The following is a 12296-nucleotide window of genomic DNA, read 5'->3' on the forward strand; positions in this document are numbered from 1 at the left end:
TACTGTATATGTTTAACAAGTTTGAATGCCTAGCCTTGTTAATTATGCAATCTAATTTGTAATTATGATTAATTTGTTGAAAATTGGAATAATTTAGAATTAATTTGATTTTCATAATTAGTTATAATTTAATTAGATACCTATGATTAAAAACCACCATAAAAATTGTAAATTTATGTTAAATTTTAAATTTTTATGACCAAGACTAATTTACAATTTTTATGACTAATTAGACTGGTCATAAAAATTTAAAATTTAACATAAATTTACAATTTTTATGGTGGTTTTTAATCATAGGTATCTAATTAAATTATAACTAATTATGAAAATCAAATTAATTTTAAATTATTCCAATTTTCAACAAATTAATCATAATTACAAATTAGATTGCATAATTAACAAGGCTAGGCATTCAAACTTGTTAAACATATACAGTAGGTCAATCAAAAATTCAAGATTTATCAACAAGAATCGCAAATATTTAATTTAACATCTTAAATTTACGAAATTTTGCATTCGAAAAACTAAAACCTCCGAAAAGTCATAGTTAGGCTTCGAATTTGAGAATTCTGGGTTCGGCCGAAAAATACTGCTTTTGTCAAAATTTTAGAATGCCTTTTACATGCGGAATTGACACAAAAATCACTCGATTTGGATGAGTAACGAAGAAACTGCCGAAAAACTGCGTACGTATAATTAAATAAACCCAATTTGCAATTAATTAACAATTACGAAAATTAATCACCCCTTTTAATTCTTGCAAATTTGTAATATTTAACCGTGTTTATGCAATTTAGATTATGAAAATAATAAGAGGCTCGTGATACCACTGTTAGGTTATGATACATATGACAATTCATAAATCATGCGGAAAAACCATAAAGCCAGGAAAGCATATTATTTACACATAATCATTTAGCATAGAATAGATGCATACATGTTGTAGCGTGCCTTCCCTAGCTGCGCCCGAACCGAACAAGAACAAGTCTTTAGGACTCCAAATGTCGTCCCTCCGTAGATAGTCCATAGTACGTCCGGATCCGCCTCAAGTTAGACCAACTAGAATCGCCCTTAAGGTTACTAGGAATTTCGGCTATGTGGTTTCAAGTGTATGGCTGATTTTTCTTTCAAAAACTTACCCTTTGAATACTTCAATTGTGCCTGCAAATAATGACCCTAGGCCCTTATTTATAGAGGTATGGAAAAGGAACTGGAATCCTATTAGGATACTAATTAGTTAAACTAGAATCCTAGTAGGACTCTAACTAATTAATTTTATCCTTTTAGGATTAGGAATTTAATCATCAAACAAATCCTATACAATTTAGGTTTCGTATGTGAACACAAACTCTAAACGAGCATGACCCACGAGCGTGCAGGCCATGCCCGCGCACAGCCCACACGGCCGGTCGGCCCACGCGAGCCGCAAGCCCACGCGAGCAGCAGCACCACTCGCAGCCCATTGCTGCGCGCGCTGCGCGCGCTGCCATGGCCTTCTGGGCCTGGCCTTGCGCTGGGCTTGGCGTGGCCTTGGCTGTTCGTGTGGCGCGCTTGGCTTGCTGGGCGATGGCCTGGCTTCGTGCTGGGCCCTCGTCCGGCAGGCCTCGTCCGATGCTTATTCGTACGATACGCTTCCGATTAAATTCCCGGTTCCGGAATTCATTTCCGATACGAACAATATTTAATATTTCCGATTCCGGAATTAATTTCCGTTTCGAACAAATATTTAATATTTTCGTTTCCGGAATTATTTCCCGATTCCGATAATATTTCCGATTCTGACAATATTTCCGTTTCCGGCAATATTTCCGATTCCGGCAATATTTCCATTTCCGATAATATTTTTCGATACGTACCATGTTTCCGTTTCCGGCAACATCTGCGACTTGGATAATATTTATATTTCCGATACGATCCATATTTCCGTTTCCGGCAATATCATCGTTTCCGGAGTATTCATTTCTTGCTTGTGACGATCTCAACTCCCACTGAAACCAAGATCCGTCGATTCCGAATATCCATCGATAGAGTATTTAATGCCATAAAATACTTGATCCGTTTACGTACTATTTGTGTGATCCTACGGGTTCAGTCAAGAGTAAGCTGTGGATTAATATCATTAATTCCACTTGAACTGAAGCGGCCTCTAGCTAAGCATTCAGCTCACTTGATCTCACTGAATTATTAACTTGTTAATTAATACTGAACCGCATTTATTAGACTTAACATAGAATGCATTGTTAGGTTATGATACATATGACAATTCATAAATCATGCGGAATAACCATAAAGCCAGGAAAGCATATTATTTACACATAATCATTTAGCATAGAATAGATGCATACATGTTGTAGCGTGCCTTCCCTAGCTGCGCCCGAACCGAACAAGAACAAGTCTTTAGGACTCCAAATGTCGTCCCTCCGTAGATAGTCCACAGTACGTTCGGATCCGCCTCAAGTTAGGCCAACTAGAATCTCCCTTAAGGTTACTAGGAATTTCGGCTATGTGTTTGCAAGTGTATGGCTGATTTTTCTTTCAAAAACTTACCCTTTGAATACTTCAATCGTCGATATAAATTGTGAGCATTGATCACCTATTTATAGGGCATGGGTATCGGATATTAGAATCCTACTAGGAAACAATTTAGTGAATCTGAATTAATCTAAAATTCAATCACTTAATTTATCTAGTAGACTTAGGGAATTAATCTTATACGAATCCTAACCGATCAAGGTTTCGTATGCAAGCACAAACACTCACGCAGGCGCAGCAGCCCACGAGGGGCGCCGTGCGCGCGCGCGCGCTGAGCCCAGGCCCAGCAAGTGCTCGCAGCCCACGAGGGGCGCGCGCCTGCTGGCCTTGCTCTCGCGTTTGGGCTTTGCTTGCTTTGCTCGCGCGCGGGCTTTGCTAGGCGTTGGGCCTAGCTTCGTGCTAGGCCTTGCGTCTAGCAAGCTCGTCCGATGTTTATTCGTACGATACTTTTCCGATTAAATTCCCGGTTCCGGAATTCATTTCCGATACGAACAATATTTAATATTTCCGATTCCGGAATCAATTTCCGTTTCGAACAAATATTTAATATTTCCGTTTCCGGAATTATTTTCCGATTCCGATAATATTTCCGATTCTGACAATATTTCCGTTTCCGGCAATATTTCCGATTCCGGCAATATTTTCATTTCCGATAATATTTTCCGATACGTACCATGTTTCCGTTTCCGGCAACATCTACGACTTGGATAATATTTATATTTCCGATACGATCCATATTTCCGTTTCCGGCAATATCATCGTTTCCGGAGTATTCATTTCTTGCCTGTGACGATCTTAGCTCCCACTGAAACCAAGATCCGTCGATTCCGAATATCCATAGATGGAGTATTTAATGCCATTAAATACTTGATCCGTTTACGTACTATTTGTGTGACCCTACGGGTTCAGTCTAGAGTAAGCTATGGATTAATATAATTAATTCCACTTGAACTGAAGCGGCCTCTAGCTAGACATTCAGCTCACTTGATCTCACTGAATTATTAACTTGTTAATTAATACTGAACCGCATTTATTAGACTTAACATTGAATGCATACTTGGACCAAGGGCATTATTTCCTTCAGTCTCCCACTTGTCCTTAGGGACAAGTGTGCATTTCCTAATTCCTTTGTCGCTCGATGCTTGCTCTTGAACATAAGGTAAGAGTTGTAATCCTTATTATGTCCAGAGGTGTTCCTCGGTTTCAGAGTTCAACTGATCAAATAAACAGATAATCATAGCCTATGATTCATCCGAGCACGACCATGCATTTCACAGTTTCTAGCTCTCCGAGTGGCCTTGTACAACTTTTAAGCATCTCATCCCGATTTATGGGAGGACAATCCCAATCTTGCGATCTTGAGATTAGATTTCGTTTGATAGGTGATTACCTGAGCGTTGCCTTTATAGCCTCCTTTTACGGTGCGACGGTTGGTCAACGTCAAAGCAACCAGTTCTCAAACAAGTAATCTCAAATCACTCAGGTATTGAGGATTTAGTGTCTAATAATTTTAATGAAATTTACTTATGACAGATTTTCATCTCTTACAGTAAAGTTTCATAGGTCTGTCCGATACTATTCTTCCCAAAGTAAGTATCTATGCAAATGATTATGACATTGCCATATCCACATAGTTCAAGAAACAGAACTACTAGTCATCTTGCATTCTAGTCGTCTAACGTTTTCTATGCGTCTAATTTTATAGAAAAACTCCGACCAGGGACCATTTTCAACCTTTGAAATTCAAGTTCACTTGATAGACATTTCTTAGTCACAGGACTGGTCCTGACAGTCTATCTTGAATATATCGTCAAATTGAAGGGACTCATCATTTAATACTAAACCAAGATTAAATGGAATATGAAAATACATTTCATATATGATAAATGTTCAACCCCTAATGTTTTACAACCATGGGCCTCGAACCCATCTTTAAAACATTTCATGGAATTCAAAGCTATGCTTGATTTCCAGTGCTACAATGTGAGTGTTGCTTCTCACTTGTTGCATAGGTTTAGTTATCATGCTTTGCCAATCTTAATATCCTTTTCATCGAATGTTCTTCGAGATATGATGATAAGATCTTTTGAGTATGTTTATTTTGTGATCTAGTCTTTCTTGCTACATTAGTGGTTCTACGCATTTTTCAATGAAGAACCATCAAGCCAGCAGACATGTGATCTACCCAAGTTCAGTGAAGAACTCTTTAACATAAACAACCCTGTTTTATTGCTTCTTAGGCAATAAGTACTTTTACTTCAACTTTATAGGTTGCTAGTGATGCTTTGTTTGGAATTACTTATCCAAGCAGTTCAAAGATATGTGGAAGACTTTCCAGCTGTATCTTAGAACATAGAAATTAATATTTAATTTCCCACGCAACAACTCATGGTCTCCAATCCATGTTGCCATTTCAAAACACGATGCTCTATAGCTCGTCCTTATCAATGGTTAACTCCAAAGGGTCTTGCTTGATCCTTTGCCAGTGTTTATGCGTGTAGCATCAATATTTAGCATATATTTATTTCCTTAAATCAAGAACTATTCCTATGTACCTTTTCAAGCACCATAAGTATTCTTGATCTCAATCTAGTTGATCTTCACTTAGATCAATAGAGATTGGTATATGTTCGTCATGCCTAAAGTCATACGATACGTTTTTGGCGATCCTCATATTATATCATACATGATAAATTCTTTTGCAGAATAATTCCCAATTAAATTCTGTTCATGTAACTTTAGCTCATTCTAGTCTTAGTAGATACTGAATCCAGCTAAATTCTTTGACATATAATATAGGTTAAGAATCTCACTTAGATCCTTTGATGTTTAACTTAGTAAATTCTTATACATAGTTCAAACATTCATTACTTAGATTTATTCATATGGCTAGAATGTCTCAAATGGAGACTTTCGTGTTTGATTTAGTAAATGCCATTACTTAATCCAAAACAATATCATAAGATCTTTGTAAATAGATCTTAATACCCAGTATGTACTAAGTTTCGCCTTGGTCCATCATTGATGAATAATTTCAAATCTAAGTCATTAGTATTTGAATGTTATTTCACAATAGAGAGATATGTGTGTGATACACACAGGACCAATTAAGTTTTTATGTACTCCCACTAAACTTCTTATATATCTATAAGAATCATGTACATTTTATGAAACTAAAATACTTATTAGCTTCACTAAAATACAATTCCAATTCCCAATTGCTTGCTTAAATCTGTACTTAGATTCTATAAGCTAGCTTTCTTTTTCGAGCATTTATTTGGATCCACAAATCCTATGACATACCATGTGCATAGTTTATTCCAACATTTGATTGAGGAATACGTTTTGTCATCCAATTGTCATATTTACCAATATGCAATCATTGCTTGAATTATAGACTTGAGCATTACGATTATGCATGAGGTTTCAACACAATCCACGCCGTGAATTTGCTTGTAACCTTTAGCAACTAATCTAGCTTTGTGTGTGAACACAATTTCATGTTTGATGGTTTTTATCCTTAAAACAAACTTGCAACCAATAGGTGTGAAACTATTCTTGCAAATCAACAAAATTTCAATTTTGTCATCAAAACATTGAGTATGTTTTATGGCCTCTAACCATTTAAAACATTTAAGTCTATATATGGCCTCTAACCATTTTAGGGAATCTGGGTTTCGTCATAGCTTTCTTACAGGTCACAAAATCATTAATCTACATAATAGTTTGACTCCAAGTTGTAGGTTTCTTCACCATCTAATAGAAGAATTGCATAGCTTCAGTGACCTGAACTCCGTGTTTCTTCACTATCTAATAGAAGAATCTCATAGTTTCAGTGACTTGAACTCTATGCCTACTTGGGTATAGAACATCAAACAATAGAATATCAATAGCCACTTGAAAGTCCTTTGAATATTCTGTTCTCCTTGAAGTACTCTAAAAGTCTTCTAAGAGATGTCTATTCTTTAAAGCCACTTCTAAAGTCCTTAAAGAATACGTGTTCGGATTTTCTAAAGAACTTCGAAAAGCCTCCGGAATGTCCGTCTATGCTTGTTGTTCGCCTCGAAGACTTTCGAGGTCTATTTTCTCCCACTTATCATTTTGGAAACGAATCTTCAAAAGGACATCATTTCGAGCAAACAAACATTATGTTCTCAAAAATTCGTGGTAGAAATAATACCCTTGTGTCTCATTTGAATAAATCACAATGAAACATATATCTATACTTGGGCCTTAGTTTGTCGAATGACAAACACTAAGCTCCCACTGAGTTTTGCAACTCTCTAGATATATTTTATGAAAAGTTATTCTGAAATTACTTTTTAATAGCTTTGACGAATTTGGTTTAGTTTGGTGGTAGTTAAGCATTCTGTTTTAGAAATTACAGGAAAAGTCTTTATGATTCATCATTAATCGAATCAAGTACTAATTGACTTCGATTATTCCAACTAAGATATGTCATATCTTATGGACCTAGATTGTGAAATTACTACACACAATCATTGATGATCATATTAGGTCTCAAGTAATCATCAACATGATCTAACCTAGATCTTTATGATTTCTTTCCAAGTGGATTTTATACTTTTGAATCTTTGAACTAGCCAAACAGATTCAACTTATATCACATTTGAGTAAATAAACCTATATTCACTCAAATCCATGTGAAATAATAAAGTCATAAAATCTTTCTTTAGCTTTGAACTCTATTGTCTAGGCGTTCTAACAATAGTTCATATCTTTTGTTACTTTCAACAAGTAAGACTAGCTTGTCTTGAATTGATCTAGAAATCAATCAACTTTCAAACGTCCATTAAAATAGAGCTTATGAATGTTAACTTGTTGATATGGTCTAAGCAACAATGCCAAAGATTAGTGGAACTCAAATCAAGGGGTTGATTTGAACCTAGTAAAGTTCTTTAAAGAGTTGTTTGTTTTAATCAAGCATATTGACTCAACCCGTAAATGACCATTTTATTCAAATAAACAAACAAACAAGCATTGTTTTTGTTCTTCTGAATGTGAGTCTTTCTGTGTTTGAAAACAGAAATTTAGGTATGCTGATTGTGGAACAAAATAGCCATTAAGTTCCAGCCTTTGAAAGGACTAAAACAAACTAGATGACCCTACAACTAATGTAGCATTGCCATGCTTCATTTCCCACTTGTAGGCCATTAGTGTAGCCTAGCTTCCATTGTCTGAGTTATTAACCGAAGTAAGAACCTCAAGCGGTATATGATACCAAGGAAGTTTGATTGCTAGGTCACTTCTCTTTAAACATAAACTTATAGGTAGAAACGAAATCGTAAATTCCTTTCATTTCTTCCTTGTTTTCCTATTTCTTGTACCCTTTCTTATAGCCTTAAGAATTGAATTCTTTAGTGTTGACTTTTATACTTTGTTTAGACATGTCCAATGTCACTACAACAAGGTTCTTTCCATTTAATTTATGTTGAATATTCTGTTTCAACTAGACGATCTTACCAGAAGCTTCTAAAGTTCTCTAAGCATCGATCTATTCGAATGTCTAGGGACTAGACTCATTCGAGAATTAAATCGACAAAGATATTAGGTTGTTAACCATTGGTAAAGCTGAGCGTTTAAGCTCAATGCTTTATGATCTCAAAACTATAGTGTATTTTGAATTCACAAGCACCAATTGGTTTGCCATTCGATTTTGATATTCGAAAACAACCATAAAAGTCGCTAAAAGAAACGTACATTTTAAATTGCTCATTTTCTCTCATTTCCGTGAATCGTTCTTGGATTCACTACCAATCGAAGAAATTTACTGTTACCTTTCTAAAAGGATTTACCGCAGTGCAAGATATTTAATTATAAACAATAATTAAAACATACATTGAAGCATGCAAAGTCTAAACATTTATCATGAATAATAACTTGAAAATGAAAGCAATCATGCAATTTAAACAAGTTATTAGCATTTTATTCGAATTTATTGTTCCGGCAGGTGCGAATAAAATGATTCCAAGATCCTAAAACCATTGAAGAATTAAGCACAGTTTGTCGACTCAATTCTAAAACATTTTAGGTAAGCAAAAGCCTTTTGCTAATAGTCTAGAAACTACTCTTGGTTGATAGGTACGTCTAAGAACTTATTAGGTAAACCTATCGATTTTGCCACGACATAAAAGGACTTCTTACTTATATCGTTGAGTTTCACCAAAACTAACATGTACTCACAATTATTTGTGTACCTTGCACCTTTAGGACCAATAAGTAACACCTCGCTGAGCGAAAACTATTACTAGATTGATGTAAAGGATATCCAAGCAAGTGAACTAAAATCCTTAATCATGCAACATAATCAAGCTTTGATCTCATGCATATTTAAGACATATTTAAAGCAATAAATAACTTAAAGCATGCATAAGATAAATGTGATCTAGTATGGCCCGACTTCATCTTGAAGCTTTAACTTCAAAGTCCGTCTTGAAAATCTCCGTGGGAGGCACCATTTTCTTCAAATAGGATAAGCTATAATTAAAACTAATTACAACTATTTGATGGTACGCAGACCATATTTGAATTGAAAAACAACTTTGGTACTATAGACCAATTACATTCAAATTAATGGTACGCAGACCATATTTTCTATCCTATTTGGGCCATACTAGTCACTTCATAACCTGCAAAACAGTACATATACAATATATACCATTCACCCATTCATTATCATGAATGGCCCACATAGCTGGTTAGTAAAACACATTATGCATCACATAAACATTTGCAGCAATTAATCAGGCACCAATAATCTACAAATTATTCAGTCCTTATTAATTCTAATCAAGTTGTTTTAACCATAAGGATTTGTAGACCTAATCAAGAGTTTATGACTAAAAAGGGCTCCCACTTAAACCAATAAATTCATATGCTTTACTAATTTTAAACATAAAAATGTATTTCTAGTCTAACCGGAAACATACAAATTTAATTAAAATTTAAAGCTCATATAAATTTATAATTGAATCCAAAAAGTTTAATTTAATTTCAGCCGTATTTAAATTAATTCATGATTTTAATTTTAGTAAAATAATTAGAATAAATAAAATTTATTATAATTACAATATTCAAAATTAAAATCCAAGAAAATAATTTAAATTATCAATTTTAAAATTAATTAAAATTACGTAAACTGAAAATTTCAAATTAAAATTTCAAAACGATCTAATCGCAACGCAACAATCCCACGCATCGCACGCCCATGGGCCACACGCACAGAGCCATCGCTGGCCATGTGCGCGCAGCCCATGCGCTGCGTCGCATCGCTGCTGCTCACCATCGCAAGGCATCACGCGAGCTGGTGCTCGCTGCGCGCGCCAGCGCTCGATGCACGAGCATGCTGCCGCAGCCCATCGCTGGGCGCAGCGCTCGTCGCACGTCGCAACAAGCAAGCTGCTTGCCATCGCTGGGCGCAGCGCTCGTCGCACGTCGCAACAAGCACGCTGCACGCCATCGCTGGGCGCAGTGCTTGTCGCACGCACAATAGCGCTCGCTGCGCGCGAGCGATCGATGCTTGGCGCAGCACTCGTGGCACGCGAGCTTACGCTCGCTGTGCGCGGGGCTCCGCACGCTTGCGCGAGGCAGTGCGCGCTGTGGCGCAGCTCGCTTGATGCCCACACGCGACTGCTCGTGCCTTGCTCTCGCCCTCGCCCATTCGCCCATTGCACACAGCCCACGACACAAGGCAGGGCTGCTGCCTTGTGCTCGTGCACCATTGCCTTGCTCATTGCATTCGTACCGCATGGGCGACGAGCTCCCTTGCTCGTCGTCACATGCCCGCACTATACAACACCCCTTAAGGGTAACACATAGCATCCATTGCTTTGTGCGTGCAAGTTATATGAGCGAATCGCATAAAAATTAAAAATTTATATTCAAAATTAATGACAAATTAATAAATAATATTAATTTCATAATTTTAGGGCGAAAATTCGAAAATTTATTATTCGATTGATTTCCGATTAACATGGATTCAAGTCTAGGTCATAAAAATTTAAAATTTAACATAAATTTACAATTTTTATGGTGGTTTTATGTGATTTAAAATTTAAAATTTAACATAAAAAATCTTGGCCTTCAGCAACAATGGAAACACTTGCATTGAATCCATATTTATATGAAAAGCCAACCAAGTTCGTGCTTTACATAGTAGTATAGTACAATACTACTCACTTGCTCCAAAACCATGGAGTAACGGTTGTCATTAATGCAATCAAATGCTTACTCGGCTGGAGAATGAATTCACATCTTATATTCTTATGATTACTGTACAATATTGTTGCATGTCTCACACTAATAATTGGTAATACGGGAGTATAAAGTTCCTTAAAAATATTTTGGCAAAAAAAATACTCTTAATACGGGAGTATAAAGTTCCTTAAAAATATTTTGGCAAAATATGAGCACGATCCCTTTATGTAGATTTTCACAACCTTAAACTCATTGTGTGGTAGGCAGTCGGCAATGTTGCGAGTGTAACTTACTTCAAATAAGATTTTTTGTACTCTTGAATGTACTCATGATACTCCTTTTTATTAATTGTATTACCGTTTTACATTCTTATTTTGGTATAAAAGAGTTATGACCCTTATTCAAAATATAAACATATTCTTCCCTCGAAAAAAAGAATGAACACATGTGTATATTTTAAATTTCACATAAATCAGCCTTTTAGAATATAAATTTAACATAAATTTAACATAAAATTTAAAATTTCACATAAAATTTTAGAATGCCTTTTACATGCGAAATTGACACAAAAATCACTCGATTTGGATGAGTAACGAAGAAACTGCCGAAAAACTGCGTACGTATAATTAAATAAACGCAATTTACAATTAATTAACAATTACGAAAATTAATCACCCCTTTTAATTCTTGCAAATTTGTAATATTTAACCATGTTCATGCAATTTAGATTATGAAAATAATAAGAGGCTCGTGATACCACTGTTAGGTTATGATACATATGACAATTCATAAATCATGCGGAAAAACCATAAAGCCAGGAAAGCATATTATTTACACATAATCATTTAGCATAGAATAGATGCATACATGTTGTAGCGTGCCTTCCCTAGCTGCGCCCGAACCGAACAAGAACAAGTCTTTAGGACTCCAAATGTCGTCCATCCGTAGATAGTCCACAGTACGTCCGGATCCGCCTCAAGTTAGACCAACTAGAATCGCCCTTAAGGTTACTAGGAATTTCGGCTATGTGTTTGCAAGTGTATGGCTGATTTTTCTTTCAAAAACTTACCCTTTGAATACTTCAATCGTCGATATAAATTGTGAGCATTGATCACCTATTTATAGGGCATGGGTATCGGATATTAGAATCCTACTAGGAAACAATTTAGTGAATCTGAATTAATCTAAAATTCATTCACTTAATTTATCTAGTAGACTTAGGGAATTAATCTTATACGAATCCTAACCGATCAAGGTTTCGTATGCAAGCACAAACACTCACGCAGGCGCAGCAGCCCACGAGGGGCGCCGTGAGCGCGCGCGCGCTGAGCCCAGGCCCAGCAAGTGCTCGCAGCCCACGAGGGGCGCGCCTGCTGGCCTTGCTCTCGCGATTGGGCTTTGCTTGCTTTGGTCGCGCGTGAAGGAAATAATGCCCTTGGTCCAAGTATGCATTCTATGATAAGTCTAATAAATGCGGTTCAGTATTAATTAACAAGTTAATAATTCAGTGAGATCAAGTGAGCTGAATGCCTAGCTAGAGGCCGCTT

This window comes from Spinacia oleracea, chromosome 2 (assembly GCF_020520425.1).
Source record: "Spinacia oleracea cultivar Varoflay chromosome 2, BTI_SOV_V1, whole genome shotgun sequence".
NCBI classification, from domain to species: domain Eukaryota; kingdom Viridiplantae; phylum Streptophyta; class Magnoliopsida; order Caryophyllales; family Amaranthaceae; genus Spinacia; species Spinacia oleracea.